At 40.4% G+C, this 20,318-nt stretch overlaps 1 protein-coding gene across 1 annotated transcript in view; it reads right to left on the reverse strand.

Annotated features, from left to right (window-relative positions):
* xkr6b (XK, Kell blood group complex subunit-related family, member 6b) overlaps positions 1 to 20,318 on the reverse strand; it is a 45,460-nt gene that overhangs the window by 2,156 nt on the left and 22,986 nt on the right. The window lies entirely within an intron of this gene.

Consider the following 20,318-nt stretch of genomic DNA (forward strand, 5'->3'; position numbering starts at 1 on the left):
ATTATGTATAATAAATAAATACTGTCTGACATTAATATTACAACTTTTCTTCCAGAGAAATAAATAAAATTCCCATGTAGCACACCTGTACGTGGTTGAGGTTGGAAAACACTAGGGGGCATAAGTCACTTTAAAAACAGTAAAAACACATCAGTCTGCAATTTGAGTTGTTCATTTTCAGGTTCTGGATGCTGGGGAAGGAAAGCGGAGATGGAATAAATCAACTGTTTATTGGTTTACTGCAGATAAATATTATTGAGAATGGGAAAAGCAAAAATACAAGACAAAAACAAAACAAAACACAAGTGTCAATCTTTTACTATTGGAGTCTCAAAAAGCGCAGTCACAGTCCAGACACCAAGTACTGTGCATATGCACATGCATATCTTAGTGGTTTTACTTCTCATATTTTGACTGCTGTGTAAACCAGCACTGAGTAAAACAGCATGCTTAAAAACATTTTACAATCCTGGTTTGGTCTCTGGAGCTACGCTTATTGAACAGGAACACATGGTAAGCAAGAAATGTGATTATCATTCTCTTAAGTGCACTGCATGACCCAGACACTGGACTGGTGATTTTCATGACTGATGGGGTTTCATAATGGAGACTGGTGAAGCCGGCAAGATAGGTAATGCAGCTGAGAGGTGGCGGCTAATTGAATCACACTCCTGTAGGAATCAAAGCTGTGGCATTGCTTTTTCCTTTTTTCCCCTCTTTTTCTTTTCTAAATGGCACCAGGAGTCATCATGTGCTGTTGAGCAAAAATGTAATATGCTTAGGGCTACGCTATTGCTAATTAAGATCAGAATCTTCTTTGGGTGTGGTGTTGGAGCCGCCAATTACACAGAAAAAGACAACAGCAATCAGGAAATCTAAGGGCAGAAATGCCACAGAAATTTAAAATATTCATAGAAGAACCGCGACACAGCATACAGCAATAAAAAAAGATGGGAGACAACACTCTGGCAGACGTCAATGTGTACATGTCTTAAATTACTCAAAAGTTTTAACATAGAGAACACTATTGAAACCAGTGTGACAATTCTAGTGGTTTACACTTAATAGTGACTTCAGCCATTGCTTATTGGGTAGTGGCCTCAGGGCCTATCTGACTGAGTGGCCAGATAAATCCAGTACTTGATGTGAAAGCAGTCAACCGAGGACAGCAAGGACAGAAATAGACTAGACATAGACTAGCAGAATAGCTCTATCCAAAACAAAGTGAGAGGCCATGGATCTAAATTCATTTCATACAACTGAGACGCAAATTCTCTGCAGCATGGCAAACAAAACCGGAAAATGCTTATGAGAGGTTTTCAACGTAATTAGGTTCTGCTTTAGCTACTGCAGAGGAGATTACTGTTTAATTTGAAATGAGGCTGAGAACAGTGTACTGTAATGAAAGCTTTGTCTCGAGTCTGATTGCTTTGGTTATGGTTTTGTCCAAGATTTAAACATTAACCAGCTACTATGTGCACCATGCAACTCTCAACAACTCACTTGAACTTCAGTCAAATGCAAAACTAAAAGCATACAATGGTGTGGAATTCCAGTGACAGGCTACGTGATCACAGAATAACATGATCTCAACGCATGCTTCAGTTCACTCTTTAATCTCAACCAGGAGAACATGTTTAGATACTGATATTGATTTGACTTGTCCTGTCCTTGAGAAAAGTGTTTCCCTATCTCTGCGGTGCTGTTTAATGAGATATTAAAAAAACCTTTGTATTTCTGATTTAATGAGTAAATAGATGGAATGTCATTCATTCATTCGGTCGTTCATTTTCTCATCCCGCTTCATCTGCTTGCGTGAGTCGCGGGGAGCTGGAGCCTATCCCAGCTTGTCATAGGACGTGAGAGGGGGAAACTCCGGGCGCAATGCCAGTGCACCACGGAGCTACATGCAGACACACAAACACGCACACACACACTCATTCCTATGGTCAATTTGGGACTGGCAAATTAACCTAAAGTGCACGTTTTTGGAGGTGGGAAGAAGCTGGAGAACCCGGAGACAACCCACGCAGACACGGGGAAACTCCGCACAGAGCAGGTCTCGAACCCAGAGCCACCTTGCTGTGCGGAAACAACGCTACCGACTGCGCCACCATGCCTCCCATGGAATGTCATATAAAAGCACAAATAGGAACCAAAATTGGATCTGTATGTTGTGTTTCTTCCCACAGCAAAACTCCCTCTGCTTGAAAAGTTGGCAAACCCCTATGACCCAGTCTGTCATTCAGAACTCAATTAAACAACTTCAAAGGAGTTTCTTTAAATGTGAGAAAGAAACTGAAGAAATAAAATAACAGAACAAACACATCCACTCAGAAACTACAGTATTGGCAATGGAAGTTGGTACTTCTCAGCAGGCCTCAGAGAAAGAAAGCAAATAAAGCGTGGATGAAATATCCACGCATCAGTTGAAGCAATATGTACCCATAGTGTACAGTAAATGTGCATTCTTTGCTTTGATAGAAGCTACACAATATACCTCCTGTATTCTGTCTCTGGTGCTGTTATAGCATCTGCTACCCACTCAGCAAAGCCTACTAATTCATGACTAATCAAAATAGATAAAAGTCTGGCTGAGAAAGGAAATTCAGGAGCAAAGGGAGGGTGCTCTTTCTTAGGATAACAGTCAGGGGAAACTAGAGAGGGGTTCAAAATGGACAGGAGTTTTTTGGGATCAATAGCTCTGGGCTGTAAGAGACACCATTATATACAGAGGTAAAGGCTGACATTCCATGACATTTTGTGTTGTACTTGTAAATGTCAGATGGAACAAGTCAACCCCTCTCCCTCACTAATGACATACCATGGAGCCCTATGCAGGCCCTTTGTCTCTGTCCTCCCGATTTCCACTAGAGTGTGTGTTGGACTGATTCGTTTGACTAATCTGTAGGGTCCCAGGTAGAAACGGTCCCCGCCCCTCCCCCAAAAAATCAAGGTTCTATTAACAGAATAGAAACTCTGTATGGCTGTATTTGCGAAAATTGTGATGGCAATAAGCTAAAATGCTAATACACAGATGTATTTGATGTATTTGTTCATGAAAGACATACACAGATGTATCTGATGTATTTGTTCATGAAAGACAATCGACAAATCTGACCTGATCATTGTTTTCAATAAGATCGATGTAATCCACAGTCCTGAACAGATTTAAATAAAAGAAACTAAAGGGAATTTATAGTTGCACTTAAATAAAATTCATGGGATCAATTAAATTATTAGTTTACAATGTGTGTGTTATGTCCATTTATTTATTAAAAAGTTCATCAGATTTCATCACTTCAATCATCCCATTGTTCCCAAAACTATTTTACCCTATGGAACCATTTTAGAGACATTGGACCTGAATACCTTTATCATGAAACCTTAAGATGATCTCTGCGTTATATCCCACAATACGACCTCCAGGACATCTGCGCTGTTGTCTGTTAATATATCATTAAATTTTTTAAATTTACCACATCTCTTTTCTCAGTCAAGTGGTGAAACGCCGTTTGTGCTTTTAATTTTTCTGCAACAATATGTTTTTCTTTGATCTTATTTAATACAACTCAGATCATTTCTTCATTCTCACTCTTCATTTTGATTCACAGACAACAGACTTTTGGGTGCAACCAATAAAGACCAGAAAAAATGTACATATTTAATCAGAACCCTACCCTAAACCTGATGAATATTCTTATGATGTACCTGAAAAATTATGTCTAAGAGGAAGCTAAATGCTTCCTCTTTGTTAGCTCGCATTCCCTTGACTTCAGGTTGAAAAAAAAAACTTGTACACTTGAACACTTCGGGATTCACTGCTGTCAGAAAAATCTGAACTCACTTCATCACGTCTCCAACACACACCCGGTACATTCCTTCACAATAGTCTCACATACATCCCACAATTGCGATGTACACTGTCCACACTCCCACTCTGCCTTTATCTGAAGTAGTAAGACAAAATCACACACAAATACACACACACGCACGCACGCACGCACACACACTCACACACACACACGCACACATCAGCAAAGTAGGTAATGGGGGATTTCCTTTCTATTCCAGTTACACTGTCAGGTGGGTCTTTCTACGTCTTCCCTTTGCTATCCGACCTCCCTCCAAATTGGCTTGATCCCTGATTCTCTCGTCTCTCCTTCCGTCTTAGCTCAACAGCTTCTCTACAGAGTTGCTCATGAATTATTTGTGGAAAGATCATAGCTACCGCTCATGGCTCGTTAAGCAGCGTACGCATTGCCTAACATCTTGACGCCATGCCGGGTCTCCTTCCAAGCTCAGTCATCTGCCATTGATGTCAAGACAGAGCAAACCATTAACTCCCCCACAAGATTTTCCTACATTTGACATTGACTAACCCGAGGAGATGTCTGTGTTAAAGACCAGACGCCGATATGAATCTGTAATTACAGGGTTTGTGTGAGTAGATCTTTTGAGATCTGAGCATAAGTTGCACTGACTGACAGGTGGAATGACCAACACAACCACCCACACACCATCATGTTCCTTCTTCCAACAGTCATTGATCAATGAGTCATCCAACACCCTCACACTAATCCCTAAAGTGCATGGTTAGAAGAAAACACATGCACACCTTGCCAAGTTTGACAGCATCTGTCTCTGAAGTCATGCTCGTGGGAGGGCGCAGCAGCTCAGACTGCATACAAGTCTTGTCATAAGCTGATGCGTACGAGTGCAAGTACTATTATAGCAGCATGAAGCACAGCGTATGCATCATCTGATGACAGGTGGAATCTAACAGGACACTTAGAATGAGGGACACGTACCATTCAGAGGACCTGGAGGTTTGAGAATTAGATTGTACGAGTGTATGTCTATGCATGTGTGTGAGGTGGAGGTACTGTTATTGACAATGAGTCACATCCAGAGTCACTCAGAAGGACCACATGACTGATTTTTTTTAACCTATTTTGACATCACCCTGGGCTGTTTTCTGATATTGTATCAATGATTAATGGAAAACCTACTAACATTAGCTGCAATGAAAATAAGTATTGGTTGTAGCACTGCTACGTCATTGTAGTGAAGCTCTGGGGAGACTTTAACAGTTCTCTTGATCCTAAGATGATGTCCTTGTTAAATTCTTCTATTTGATAATTTCTAATGAGTTTAGTAGTCGATCTCTTTCCCCACACCAGCTATCCGTCAGTGTGTTAACTTCATGCAGCGATTGCTCAGTGGTGCAAATCTTTGTACTATTTAAACTTCTGTCAAGCTTTTACTTTTCATTATGACTCCACTTTTTAAACAAACAGTGTAGCTCCATTCATTATTGTGAAGAGTGACTCCACCATCCCACCTGTCAGAATGATTTTTCCATAGCCCTGGACCTTCTGGTGACATCCTGGTGATGTGTGTGAAGCGACTTAAACCTTTCAGTCATTCTGTTTAGTTCTCCTTTAAGTCTAAAGGACCAGAAACAGCCGTTATACTCAGAGCAGAAAACACAGACCATAATGTCCTCTTTCATGCTACTACTCAGACTATCTATGACTACGATGAACATTCCTGTTATTTTTTTATGAAAGTGAAAGAACAGGTGCATATCTTCTTGAGCTAGCTTACTGAAATGATGACACATAACTCTCTGGGAAAGATTTTCAAAGTCATCTTTACATTCAGACACACTAAGGTCAACAATGCTGGTCAGCCACAGAAAAACTGGCAGGAATGCAGTCTGTAGTTCAAGGACACTTCAGAGGGCCGTCTCACAAAGCTTTCCATTCCTTTGCCCTTCAGAGTGAATGAATGCATCGCAGCTCCAGCGGGAGCTGCGATCATGATGTCAACCTGAATGTTTTTCATCATTCACCATTTTTTACTCTGCACGAACTGTTACAGCACACTTTTCTTTAACTTGGAATCATAGTATCTAACTAGGTAATAGGAAGTGGAAATATCACCTCAGTGTATTATGTCAAAAGTTTTTTTACTACCCAGAAACACTTTGAGGCTCAATGTGGCTCAGTGTGCTTCCACTTTAATGGTGTACCACTGATCCCACATTAGCCATGTCTTTATCCTGCTTATGGCGTTGAACAGCCCTGGATGAAAGGCTGGTGATTCGAGCTCAGAGTCCCATCGACAAGTCAGATAGATCCACACACAAACACACAACGGTCTGTGACCAAGGCCTCTGGGCAATTCCTACACAGAGCTGCTGAACGTTGAATACAAACTAGGATGACATAATATGAGCTGAAAGGGACCGGGATGCTGAGATGAGCAATGTGTTAACTCTGCTCCCCTCCTCAGATCTTGAGGCGTGTAATGGTTAACCACCTCTGACTCCTTGACTAAATATTATCACTGCTGATTTTATCACTTAGCTCCTATGCTATACATCATGTCATGTGACAAATTCAAAGGTGCAGGGGTTTTTTCCCAGAAGTTATGAACACCAATAGGAATCGTCAGTTAATTCACTGTACATTGATGGTAATTGGAAATATTAAGAGACATTTTCCATGAGGAGAAGTACTGGTGTGAGCAATTCATTTCTTAAGGCTGGACTTATGGTAAATGACTGCAAACCTCCCGTACCTCTGAACATACTAATTTTAAAAATAATTCAACAGATCATTTACAACATGATATTCCTGGACTATTTGTGTCACACACTTTGTAATGCTTTAAATATATGAACTAAACTCAACCAGTGAATTTATTTTCGTTATTTGACTACAAGGACAGTAGCAATGACAGGCATCCCAAAATGAAAAGCTTACACTTCTGAATAAAAACTGAATTTTTTAAAATTCATTTTTCCTTATAGCAAACTCCAGACTGGTAATCTGGAGTAAATTTCAACATTTAATGTGGTATGGTAACACTTTAATGTAGAGGTAAATAGGCAACAATTTCATTTCAGTACCAACCTCTCCTTACCATCTGACATGTTACGGATATATGTTCTGACTCAAGGGAACATGAGGTAATTCCTATACCGCTTGTTACGCGTATGCTGGGTTGCTGGTGCCTAACCCAGCTGACTTGCGGGTGAGAGGCGGGGGACACTCCGAGCACAACGCCGATGCATTGCGGAGCCACGTGAAAGACAAATAACCACTCACGCACACCTACGGGCAATTTGGTACGATCAATTCACATAAGTTGGATGTTTTTGGAGGTGGGAGGAAGCCGGAGAACATGCGAACTCCGCACAGAGCGGGACTTGAACCCGGAACTGTTTTGCTATGCGGTGACAGCTCTACGCAGTGTGCCACTGTGCTGCCACAATATAATATTAGCCCACCTATATACCACAAAGAGTGACTTTCAACTTCTTATCGAGTAATTTCTGCTTGATGACAAGATACCTGGTATTCTGTTTGTGAACTAGGAAATGGTATCTACAGGTATGCTAACCTAAGATAATTGTACCAAAAGTGCAAATATTACATCTGAACTCCTGTCAAAAAGAGAAGTATATTTCCTAAAACTGTTTCATTTTCTATTTACTAAATTACTGAGACATTGAAAGAAAGTGTTCCTGCTTCCCACAGCCAAAAACCATCTTCCTCCCTTCGTCTGTCTGTCCTCAGAGCATATCACTGACCCCTTGCATGTAGCAGCGTTCCTATCCTCAATGTTCTGTTTTCCTCTCTGTACAGGCAGCCATTTGTCACCATTAGCAACAGTCCTCAGGTACCTCAACTCATTGCACTCTGATCATGTGACACTGTGCCACCACTAAGAAAGTGAAAACCAGAGAGAGCAGTGTGGATATGGATAAAGGAGGAAATGATGATAATAAATGAAAGAGGTGGAGAAGGAATGTTAAGGAAGAAAGAAAGATGTGATCAAGGTCGCTGTGCCTTAAAATGGATAGCAGCCAGAGATTCAGCCTGATAATTCAGGCCATTCTTCAATAATGAACTATACAGATAAGACGGTGTAGATTCCATATCAGTGCTAAAGCGACGGGACGTTTCTTTGTCTTTCAGATATACACCACTATTGATCACCTCAGCTGGGCATGAGCCGCTATCAAGAGCAATGGGTCTGCACTATCCAATATACACATGGGTAATCAAATGAAGGTCAGGCTTAATTTAACAATTGGTTTTATTCAACAGTTAAAATTGAAACTACATTATGCAGCTCAGATCAACAATATCAGAAACTAGCCAGCACTGTTTCAAAATTATGTCTTTGGCTGAGGATCAATCTGAACCCAAAGACCACAGCAGATAAAACATAAAAATAAAAAATATGAAAGCATCTTTATATTTGTTCTTTTCTTGGAATTTTAACAGATATGTATATATAAAACATGAAAATAATAAGAAATAAAAGTTAATATATACAAAACATTTAGGGTGGACCAGTGGGTGGTGGGCTGACACACAACGCCACACCTGGATGGAACTGATCCCCATTAGCATTATGATTGAACAACGACTTAAAAACAGATTAAACACTTATCAAAGTAGCTTGAAATTAGCAGATTAAGTGTTTAAATACCAGAACCCTGTAATACACCAATAAAACATCATATTAAGTAAACACTTTAAGTCCATATTTATCTTTTTGTAGTTATTTTTCTTTTCTTATCTGTGGTGAGCTGGCGACTCTTCCGGGATGTACCCCGGCTCTCACCTGTAGCATACTAGGATAGGCTCCAGCGACACCCATATTCCATACTTGGGATAAGTAGGCGAAGACCAGCCAATTACAATAATCTCATCTTCAAGAAGGGGAATGAATGGGGTTTTTTTTATCTGTTGTGTTTTAAAGGTTAAAGTGCAGAGGTGATATTTCCAGATGACCTCAAACGTGTTATATCACAGCTGGTTTCAGTTTCTATATTAAATGTTGTGTTGATGTTATCCTCAGGGTGCACACTTACTACATATGACATCCTCCACCATTGGTATGAATATGTCTGATCCTTAGAGTCAAGATAGACAGTAACAGCAATCTGTTACTTCTGTCTCTCTGCTACCTTAAATGCTTTAGGGAGGAACACCCTGCCAGCTTTGAGTGAAATCCCTCTCCTTCTCTGTCTATCACTCCTGTCTCCTCACCCTTTCTGCTCTATGCTGCTGCCCTTCAAGCAGAGGAAGAGCCAGATTATGTACGGATTAAGAAGAAAAGGCTTGACCCACTTGCTTTTCAAATAGTGCCAAACCAAAAAGGGTCACGTGGAGGCTGGCTTCTATTCAGTGTCAGCAATTCTGTTGTACTGTGCAAGACTCCTAAAACTCACGCTTATTGCTTTAAGACTATAATTAGCAGGACTGGCTTATGGTATTAAAACGCTTCCATGACTTACCGACTGATTGAAAGTTTTCTGTGTAAATCTGCTTTGTGCCTCAGAGTTTTTGCCCTTGTTCTCACATAACCAAAAATACACACTAATCTCACCACAATTTTTTTTTCTGTTTGCTTTGTCTTTCTCAAGGTTTGATGGGCCGGGTTGCGGGTAAGGTGGCATTTTGCATTTTTCAAGCCCCAAAGATAAAATGAGAACGGAAGCAAGAGCCAAGTCAGCAAACAAGGAGGAAAAGAGGAAAGGGTGGCAGGGATGATGGAGAGGAGGGGCAATGGAGATAACCGCCAAGAAAGTGAAAGAGAGCGGATGAGAGGAGGGGGAAATAGAGAGAAGTGACAGTGTGATGTAGTGACGGGGGAAGTGGAAGGAGACGAGAGGCAGCAAAAGTGGCACGACAAAGACAAGAGGAAAACCTACAAGAGGTAGGAAAGGACCTGGGAGTGAAACGGGAGTGAGAGGAGGGGAGTGAGAGAGAATGAGACCCGGAGGTAAACTAATCATCGAGCACGCAATGCAATTTTCTGGCTCTGTGCCTCCACTCCCATACTCTTCCCTCCCTTGCTCTTGTTCCCTTCCTCCTACCATGCCCCCCCCCCCCCTTCTCGGGGGCTCTTTTACTATTCCGCTCACACATGCCGTCGTTTGCTCCTCTATCTATCAGGCTGTACCATTTCAGCTTTCTCTCTTCTCTTTAGTGCTGCCCGCCGAATCCCTTCTGGCTCCCAAAAATGGATTGAGCCACTCCAGCCATCAGCTCTTCAGAAAAATATGCTGTGGATGAAGGGATTCTTTTCTTTCTTTATTTAATTATATACAGTAGATGATTCCATGTACTTAAATGATCATTTAGGGCTGGAAAATATTTCCTCAGGTGTTCTTGTACCCCATTGTCATGCTGTGGTTGGTGTGTGATGAGATGAATGATGACAAAACATGACTGCATTCAACACCAGCAAAGGAAAAAGATATAAAACAGAAAAGGTATGTTTGCATCTGCATAGACAGCATCTCTGCCCTCAGGTGAAGGCATTAAGGAGCGCTTGATATCACTGCGGTAACGGTTTGGAAATGTGTTCTGTCTCTCTCCTGAGACCGTCGGCGGTGTCTGCCTGCCTCTCTGTTTTGCAGTGTCTTGATGATGATGATAGATGTTCGCTCTAGACATGCAAATAAAGGAGGCAGCTCACTGGAACTGCACACACACACACACACACACACGCACACACACAGACACACCAGCACGTGTGTATGTTTGACTATGAAGTCAGCCGTTGATGTATTAATTTTTCTGTTTAAGGGATAGACCCCCGGGAAAATGTGGTGAGCTTCCACAGCAGTCTGCAAACTGCCCTATTTTCACCAGGCAACTGGGAAGGAAGATTAGTCACATAATACGCTAATTTGAAAGATACGAGCCCTTCTCTTAGTAGAAGGGTTGAATATGTGAGAGGAAGGCGAGCCAGTTCTTCATTGACATGCAATATCTGTCAACTCACAAGTGTCACACAAGTGACACTGCTGTTACTATTGATGCACAAATACATGCAAGCACGTGTACACACACACACACACACACACACACACACACACACACACACACACACACACAGTATGTCTACAGTTTGAATACAGTACACACACACACATCAGGTGCATCAATGTGGGAAAATCTTGAGGTCCACGCTAACCTGAGCTGATCTAATGACACTGAGCACAAACGTCAGCCCAGATCTCACTGCTGACACGAACCTGTTGTGACAAATCAAAATATTATCCTGACAGTCACATGGAAGAAAACAGAGGCGGACAGACGCAGAGAAAGACCATGAAGTGGCCAGTCTAACAGCTAATCCAAAGACAGTCTGTTCTCTGTAGGGGTATTTTAAGGTCACAGACAGGCGCCGCATCAGGGGCTTCACAGCAGACGCAGATGAAGTTACTGACTAGGAGGGAAAATTAAGAATCATCACAGCAGACACACACAAAACTGATGTGAAAGGGAATATCTATCCTGCCAATCCCAGCATTTTTAGCCCCACACAGCTTCCTTCTATCACCCAAACACAGGCTAACACAATGCAGTGGAAATCCTCTGAGACGGCTGCCTGGATTTATGGTGTCAGCCTTTTCAGCTCTTAAAAACACAAACACCTAAACATACCAGCAGCAGACACAACATGCACTTAAGGATTCAGCTAGAGCTCCTGCTTTACCTTCCTCGGTTAGAGGAGGTAAAGCACGAAAGATGGAGAAAAAGTGGGGGATGGGGTCAGCTTGATTTGAGATTCTCAGGAGTCCTTCCTTTGCTCAATGAATCTATGAGGGAAGATCGGCTTTGTTCCTAACACCTGATCATGGCTTTTACACCCTTCTAAGCAAACTTAATCGGCACCAGGAAGATCATGAATTGAGTGGACATATACCTCCTGATACCTGTCATATCAATAGAAAGCACATGTGCATGATAACAACTGTATCTCCCCGTCAGCGCCTCAGGGTGAAGATGAAAGGACTGTGAAGTGTGATAACGTGCATTCTGTGTGCTGAAAAAGGAAACAGCCACAACAGTGTAGGATTTGTGATGTACTGATAGCACAACGGAAGGGATGAGTGCATTTTATGGCATGGTCAATAAATTGTAGAGCGAGCCTTGGTGATATCAATAAATGCACTGTTTGACAAGTTTAAATCTTTTACATTTGTATATGTAACATGCTGGACTGCGACCTGTCACTGATTATGAAACTTGGGTTTTTGGGAAGGACCTAAACATCTGACACACTGTCAGTCATTTCAAGTCCTTCGTTGGTAGATTAACCGGTCTGAAACTCTTAATCTGCTCTTTCGACACATGTAGACACGTATGAATTAAACTACTGTCATTTAAATATATATGACATGCTGATTAGTGATTCACAGATGTGGCCAGGCTATTTGCTGTGGTTTCATGATATAATTTCGGGAAACTTTTTTGTGTTTGACCACCTAAAATGGTTATCGGTCAGTCATGACAGAGGACTTGGAGGTCCAATTAGAATCTCAAGGTATGACAAAAATAGCAAAGATGTCCATTATAATCCGAGAGCACTTAAAATTGGTGGTTGGATTGGGGCTAGGAGGAAAACAGTGTGGTTGTCAGAGAGATTAAATGAGGGTTGTGTGTTGTGTGTCTGCCGGTAAATGCAGGCTAAGTATGCGAATGGGAAAAAGCTGTAAGTAATGAGTGGAAAAGATACTAAGATGAAACTCATGCCTTCTTTTCCACATTTTTGTGAATGTTCCTAAAGCATCACACCCTTTTTCCTACGTTGTGCTGGTATTCATGCTTTGATCTCATAAATCTGACACCTTCATTCCCAATTTAAAACCTCACCATAGGTGCTTTCCTTTGTTCTCTCTTTACCATAAAATTGAATGGTAATACAATAACACAATTAGTATAATGTAGTATATTTACAGAAAATTGAAAGTACTTCAAATTGAAATGAAATTGAGTAACATAAAGGGAGAGAGAGAGAGAGAGAGAGAGAGAGAGAGAGAGAGAGAGAGAGAGAGAGAGAGAGATTTGATATGAATTTTGTTTTTGAGAACGTTTATTAAAAATTATTAAAAATCAAACTACAAAATAATCACGTTGTCACAAAATCCACAAGAGATTCACGTAAAGAGGATTTTCAATAGTACTGTGCATTTCCTGAACAAAGAAATATCTAACCTTTTAACATTTATCAAACTAAAAAAAGTTTTTTTTAAAACAGAAAAAATTCTAAGAGCAATTATCTATTCTCCACAATCATCTCTTCTACAATCATGTCTTTTACTTTTTCTTTTTGTCAATCTATAAAACTCTCTGTCTGTAAAAACTGCTTCCCCACTTATTGTTTTGCTTTTCATATAAAAGCTGACACTATCCAGAAACATGTTAAGGTCAGGAAAGAAATTTTCTACTTTTGCCCTCGAACCTTTTGTGTCATGCAGGATTTTTTAAAAATCTTTTGCGAATCATATTTTTCTGTTACGGTCTCTTTCAGACTATTGTCATTTTCATTCTCAAAGATAGAGAGAGAGAGAGAGATGCTGACTTCTGGGATTTGATTAGTGATGGTAACTGGATGCTAAAATGTTGCAGTCTGGAAAGTCTCCTGATGAACGGTAGGGAGAGGAGGCAGGAGGGGAAGGAAGACGTGAGGAAACCTAGCTGTTTAATATATGGGCACAGTTCCAAGAAGTCCATTTCATTCACAAAACCCTCAAGCAAGTCCGACCTTAGGCCGAGAGATCAGTTCCTGCTCAGCCCAGTGGAAAGAGGACAGGAAGCTACTCTCATCTCTGCTTCTCCTTGCTCACATTTATCAGTGTTTCTCCTTCCTTCATCATCAAGCTTTCCCCTGCCTTTCATTTCAACCATCAATCCTAAAATGATTATTTTTTTATGCATGGAACATATAATATACTGAAAGACTGGCCATCAGCCTGACTGCTGTCATCACCTGAATCACGTTACTGTAGTCAGTGTGCCAAAATTGTATCTTGCTAATGTTACAGCAGACCTCTGGAAAAAAAAAAAAAAGGAAAATGCAGTTTTAAATATTTCATAAAAAGTCTTCCATCCGTCATTTAGCAGATCAAGTCACACTGACCCTGGATTATCTGAGTCAAAAGGGCTGCTTCAGCCTGTCTGCTCATCATTTTGACAAATATGTGCTTGTAAAAGATGTTTGAAACTACTATACTCCAGTAAAACTTCCTCAGCCCTAGCACCATAGAACCATAAATATATAAGATTTTTAAGCTCACCAAATCATTTGAAAAACTAAGTAAGCAGCAGTACAATGATTGGAAATGTAACTTAGCAAAAACAGCAGGAATTTCAAGATATCTCTCCCAAGATTTACACATACAAATAATCACGGACGTATATGTTTCAGCACATTTTCAGGCATGCTCAAAACTGGGCAAATCTTTTCTGAAAAGCATGCCCTCTCACTTTTATTTTGTGATTCTAAAGCAGCTCGGAGCATGACTTTAGGAGTGAGATGGGAGCGAGGGAGAGAGGAACGCGAGGAGAAGGAGAAGAAGGGGGAGAGAAAGTAGGACGGAGATGTGTGGGCTTGGCTATGCAAGGACAGTGGCTCTAATCAGGACTGAGCAGCTGCTATTACTCCAGCACTCTCTCAGGGAGGGCAGGAAAACCTTGCTCATGCTTTAATATCAAGAAGGGTATCTAAATCACACAAGCTCCTGTAAGGAGCAGCATTTAGGGACTAAACAGGGTTTCTTCTTGTCTTAGGACACTGAGAGAGACCCAGTTTATTTGGTACGATGAATCTGCAAATCAAGAATAATGAGAGAGAAAGTGAAGAAAAGTCTTCAGGGAAGTAGGAACTTCGTTCATTTGGACATTGTCTGATTAATGCAGCCCAAGTCTTAGCCCAAGTAGACTTAACAAGCTATGGATTTTTTAAAAAGCCAGCAATTCATAGTTTGCATTTAAAATGAATGTGTTGGCTTTTTTTAATCTATTCAAAACCAACACTGCCACAACAAAAATACAAAACACTAGAGTAGTTTTACACTACAGCACAAGAACAATGCAGTGGTTCCATCCATCTATACATACATATGTATGTATGGTGTTTTACATACATACATACTGTACGTCATACATACATACATACATCATTTCCAAATGAGTTGAAATCAATTAAAAGGCTGACAGGTAGAATATTTGAAATGAATTCATGAATTTTATCAGCTTGCTCTGTGTTTGTTACAGTTGTCCTTTCAGCTGACAGTGAACAGACACTGGTCGAACAGAGAAGTCTGCTTCTAGCTTCCTCAGTATGAAATCAATGTTTCCAGTGAATCAAAAGCTACAACACATCTCCTAGTATTCCAATCTTGACAGGCAAAAGCAGGCTGCAGATAAAAGTAATTAGGAGAGGTAGGTCTGTAAACATTCGATTAGTTGTCAAGCTACTTAATTTTATTTCTCACAGTTGTTGTAAGAAATGATAAAATGAAATTTTGTTCAACAATAAACAATAAATTCTTTTTCATTCAAAGCTTCTTCTTCTACATCAGCCTCTGTTCAGCAACACCAATTGTTTTTATGCAAGTCACCAAAGCTCCAATCCCTGTGGCAGACCCTGTAGGAATCGACGCACGAAAACACCTCACACTGAAATATTAAACAGCAAATGGGAAGCGACAGTCTCAGCACAACTCAGCACTTTGAGGGGAAAAACAAGCTGTCAATATCAACGCCTCCGAGTGCATGAAACATGAAATAAATGGAGAGACGATAGAGAGAAACAGGAAGACGCAGACGCCAAACTTTGACATCTTTATCTTCTTCACTGTGCGCTAAAGGAAACTCCGTTTGTGACTCAAATGGACGGTGTGTTGGGAATAGCGTTCACCCAGGAGGCCATGTGAGGTACATTCTGAAACCATTACATTATTAACATAACTGTGTTCTGAAATTGTCTTCTGCCAAGAGACGAGTATGTTGCACAAGCACAGGACAAGAGTTATTTCTGTCCTCAAATGTGATCCACAGAGAATAGTGCGCCGTCATCCGCTATCACAACACAGCCATCTGTGGTGTCCCCAGCAGTTGCATGTGTCAGACATTATGTCAGATTTATATGCTTTAATTTATTCACAAGGATTTGTTTGTCAAAAAGGCTCAAAAGACAATTTAGACAACTACAGTGCGCACTCGCGCATCAACTCTCGCGACTCCACCTCATCGCGGATTTTTGGTACGGTGATACCGTACTCGCATTTTGTTGGCTGATGTCACCCGGAAGTGCGCTCCGTTCCGTCAGTCTTGGACTTTCGTGAGACACAAAGGTGCTTCAAACAGTCAGTAAGAGTATGGGAAAAGGTAATACAGATAGAAGGTGGGGAGGGTACATAAACGTTAAAATACCATAAATAAGATAGATTGCGATCTCGATCCCCGATTCCTTAATTGCGTGTGGTTCCTGGAACGCATTAACCGCAAAGAATGAGGGTGCACTGTATAAAGGTTTTTGAAGTCGGTTGATTTGGTGGTAAGTGCCTGATGTGGACAGACAAACAACTCAAATGGGTTTTACTTTGATGGGCTCATGTCATTTTACCCATAAGGTCACACAATTAGCTTTTAGTCATCAGTGTCTTTCATGCTGACTCATCCCCCAGCTGCTTGGCTGGCTGGACCAATTACTCATGTATTCATACAGGCTGGTCATTAGTTAAACCAACAATACCAATTGAGTAGCACATGGGGGAAAGAGCTGGCTATGACACAAGCGCCTAGGAGACAGAAATGTCACTTTACTTTACTTTGTACGTAGAGATGGTTGATGGTTGTATTTCTAACCATCAATAGTTGAAACATTTAGTAATGAAACCAAAATCAATTGACTTTTACTGAATTCCCCCAATCGGCTCACTAATTTGAGTTAAAAAAAACCCCAAACCTTTTTCTGATATCACTATCCCACTGTAAGTGAGACAAACTACAAATAGTGTAACTGTGTTCACTTGTTCAGAAATGATGCTGTATATTTGTAGCCTGGTTCTTGTTCACTTTGGATGTTTCTGTTCTGCAGTTGACAAGTAGCTCATTGATTGGACGGCTGATTGTCATCCTGTCTCATCAGTGAATCATCAGGAGCCATATGGGCAAATCAAAGTGTGGTGGCTGAAAGTAGTTTAAGCATCACATCTACTCTTCTCATTTGTGTATTCATGCCGTATTAGACTGTAATTCACTCTATGTCATGAATAAGGTCAATGGCGTTTCTTGTGTAGTAATGATCTAGAACTTATTACTGCACACGCAGGTTAAATAATGCTAAATTAGTAGCTTGGCCTTTGCATTTGTGCTAAAATCACACATGCGCCATCACAAAACACTATAGATGGTAACCTGCTTTTACACCACAAATAAATCCCTCAAGACTTTGAGCCGAGACAGACCTCTCTTGGTGATCTCAGCCAGGTTATTTTGGGGTGTTTTTTTGCCAGTATTTTTTGCCAGTGCAGTTTGCCGTCTTAACAAATACCCTGATGAAGCAATCACTGGAGGATGACACTCTTATGTATATTTTTATGTACGTATCTACGTACATACATATGGACTTCAGGCATAAGATGCCAAACAATAGAAGTCTTAAAAATGTAAAATACTTACAGTCAGGACCACTTTAAGGATATATCACACCCTTCAACACACTTTAAGTTTCTTCATCAACCTGCATTAAAAATAACTGCTGCACAGCTGCTGTTCTGGTAACAGTGTTAGTTCATGTGTCATCATCCATTGTTTAACTTAAACATCTGTCAACTTTTAAAAAAGGGAATCCCCTCGAATAATCACAGTTAAACCAACAATAATATTGGAAGAAATACTCGGATATGTATTTTGATATAAAATCAAAGCAGATTCTGGATTCGATTCTTCTAATTCCTCTAATATGCTTTGTCTGTATGTCAGTCATTTCCCAGAACTTAACATCTGGGAATGCATAATTAGCTAGCGTGTGAGTGTGTGTGTGTGTGTGTGTGTGTGTGTGTGTGTGTGTGTGTGTGTGTGTGTGTGTGTGTGTGTGTGTGTGTGTGTGTGTGTGTGTGTGTGTGTGTGTGTGTGTGTGTGTTTGCATCCCAATTCACACTAGACAAACTAGACAACATCATCATACTGTATATCTCAAGCCTGTGACACACTTCCAACAAATGAAACACGTGAGAGAGAATGAGAGAGAGAGAGAGAGAGAGAGAGAGAGAGAGAGAGAGAGAGAGAGAGAGAGAGAGAGAGAGAGAGAGAGAGAGAGAGACATATTCTTAGAAAGGCTCAGCATGTTTGTGCTTTGACAACAGGCCAGGGTATAAGAGCACAGCTGTATATACAACTGAGCCTGAAACAAAAGACACACAACAAGACAGCACACAAATTGACACATGAATTCTAAGGATAACGTATATGCAGCTAAAAGTAGATTTTTAAAGGAAAATTATGCATGTAAGTACTTTACAGAACACTTATATGACAGATTCAACATTTGAAAGCTTGCAGCTTCTTGCCTTTTCCTATTTTTTACTGCATTCTGCGTTGCATCCGTGTCAGAGTGTGAGAAAAGACAGAGAGCCACTTCAAACATTCTTGTCCCATCGAACAACACATCTCGGTCCTGCCAGCTCTCCCTTTGAAGCCCGTGGATGGAGCATGCTCTGTGGCACCCAGTCAATAAGTCGTTACTGGAGGATTTAATGGCAGTTGTTCACCTTGTGCTGCTGGGGGCTGACCCAGAGTCAGTCCAGGAACCACCGTCTACTACCCTCTATACAGCTTCATCTCACAGACATCAAAAGAATAAATGTAGAAGAAATGTACTGGAAGTTAAGCGTAAAAATCGATTTCAATATTATCTTCTAGATCTTTTTTAAAAACCAGAAATTTCCACTTTTACACCCGTTTTTGTCGGGGATTAAATAAACACAATATAATATGTAATTACTGAGATTCAGAGGTGTTGGGACTTATATTTCTCAGCTCTGGACAGCGCTTGATTGGCTTTACCCCGTTTAAATAATGGTCAACAGACTTAAGTGGCTGTAGCTTCACATTTACTATACACACATGAAAGAGGGATCTAAATTGAGGGCTGGGAGGACAGGATTCATTCTCCAGGGTTGTGCATCCATCTGAATAGCAATTCAGCAACAACCTTGCATTACTGGATTCACCCTTGGATGCCCCAAGATTAACTGGGCCACGTCACACTACAGAAACCCTCTTATCTTTTTTAACCATTTCAATGTATTTTAGTTGTTTTATTTCTATAATATTTAGTTTAATTATACAATCCCTGAAGCAGATAAAGTTAATGTATTATTCCACGGTTCTAAATATAAAATTATCTTTGAAATGCTTTTGCAAGTCAGATGGAAGGCCCCCCCAGCCCTGCTAGACTTTCAATCTTCAACGTAACTTTTAAGTGATGTGTCGTACCTCAACCGCAGCCTTCTAACTTCTGTCAATGAGTTTAATCCTTTGGACTTTAGACAGGAAGATAAGTAGCCAGTATTGAACACGGACAAATACAAAGACAAGCAGTCAGACTGATCGGTGGTGTTTTTAGTAACTTTCCTCCGAAGTAACATCTCTCATCTCTCTTTGTGCTTTTTTCGTTGAATTGAATAAATTAAAGAACCACAAGTCTTCTCAGGAAACATTCCATTGTTGTAGCTTTTATTATTCCTTTTCCTCAGTATATGTGTACTTTCATTCTACATGTGTTGTCAGATTAAGACGTTTTCATAATTTGTGGTTTTACCTATTTGAGTGTGTTTCCTTAAGTTGTAACACATTTATCGGCCATTGTAATAAAGTCATCTGTTTTAAAATAAATCTGTAAGAATTGAAATTTCAGAAAACTTCTTCTCCACTTTAAGTTGATTCGTGTATTCAGGAACCTGCAGATGTTTTTTGTTCCTGTTTGTCCCATGGTCCTCGCAGGACAATAATGTTCTGTTCTGGCAGTGAAATCACATTGTTAAGAAATTATATGATATGAAATGATAATATCATATATTAATCAAACAAATGTGCAGAAAATGTATCACTGAGCTCTTCTGTTAGCTATTCAATCTGTAATCACAGTGGTATACCAGTAAAAACTCACAGTGAGATCAGTCGACAGTCCCGAGGCCTGAGACTGAGATCAAAACATCTTTGCACAGAGAATGGGCAGACACGCCTTATCGAGTCTCTTTCAAGGTTCGTTGTGACCCACATACAGAACCTGTCTGTGTTTTTACCTTCAGTTTTATATTTTCCAACTAAAAAGACATGGACATGAGAAAAAAAAAGCAGATTTTGTGATGCAAAACTGCCTTTCTACTCTGCTTTCAATGACGTGTGAAAAAAACTGATGTAACAGCATGCAAATCTTTTCCTCTGCACAAAGGAATACAAACAGTATGTTTAATTATGTATTAA

Source organism: Antennarius striatus, chromosome 19, assembly GCF_040054535.1.
Source record: "Antennarius striatus isolate MH-2024 chromosome 19, ASM4005453v1, whole genome shotgun sequence".
In the NCBI taxonomy this organism is placed as follows: Eukaryota; Metazoa; Chordata; class Actinopteri; order Lophiiformes; family Antennariidae; genus Antennarius; species Antennarius striatus.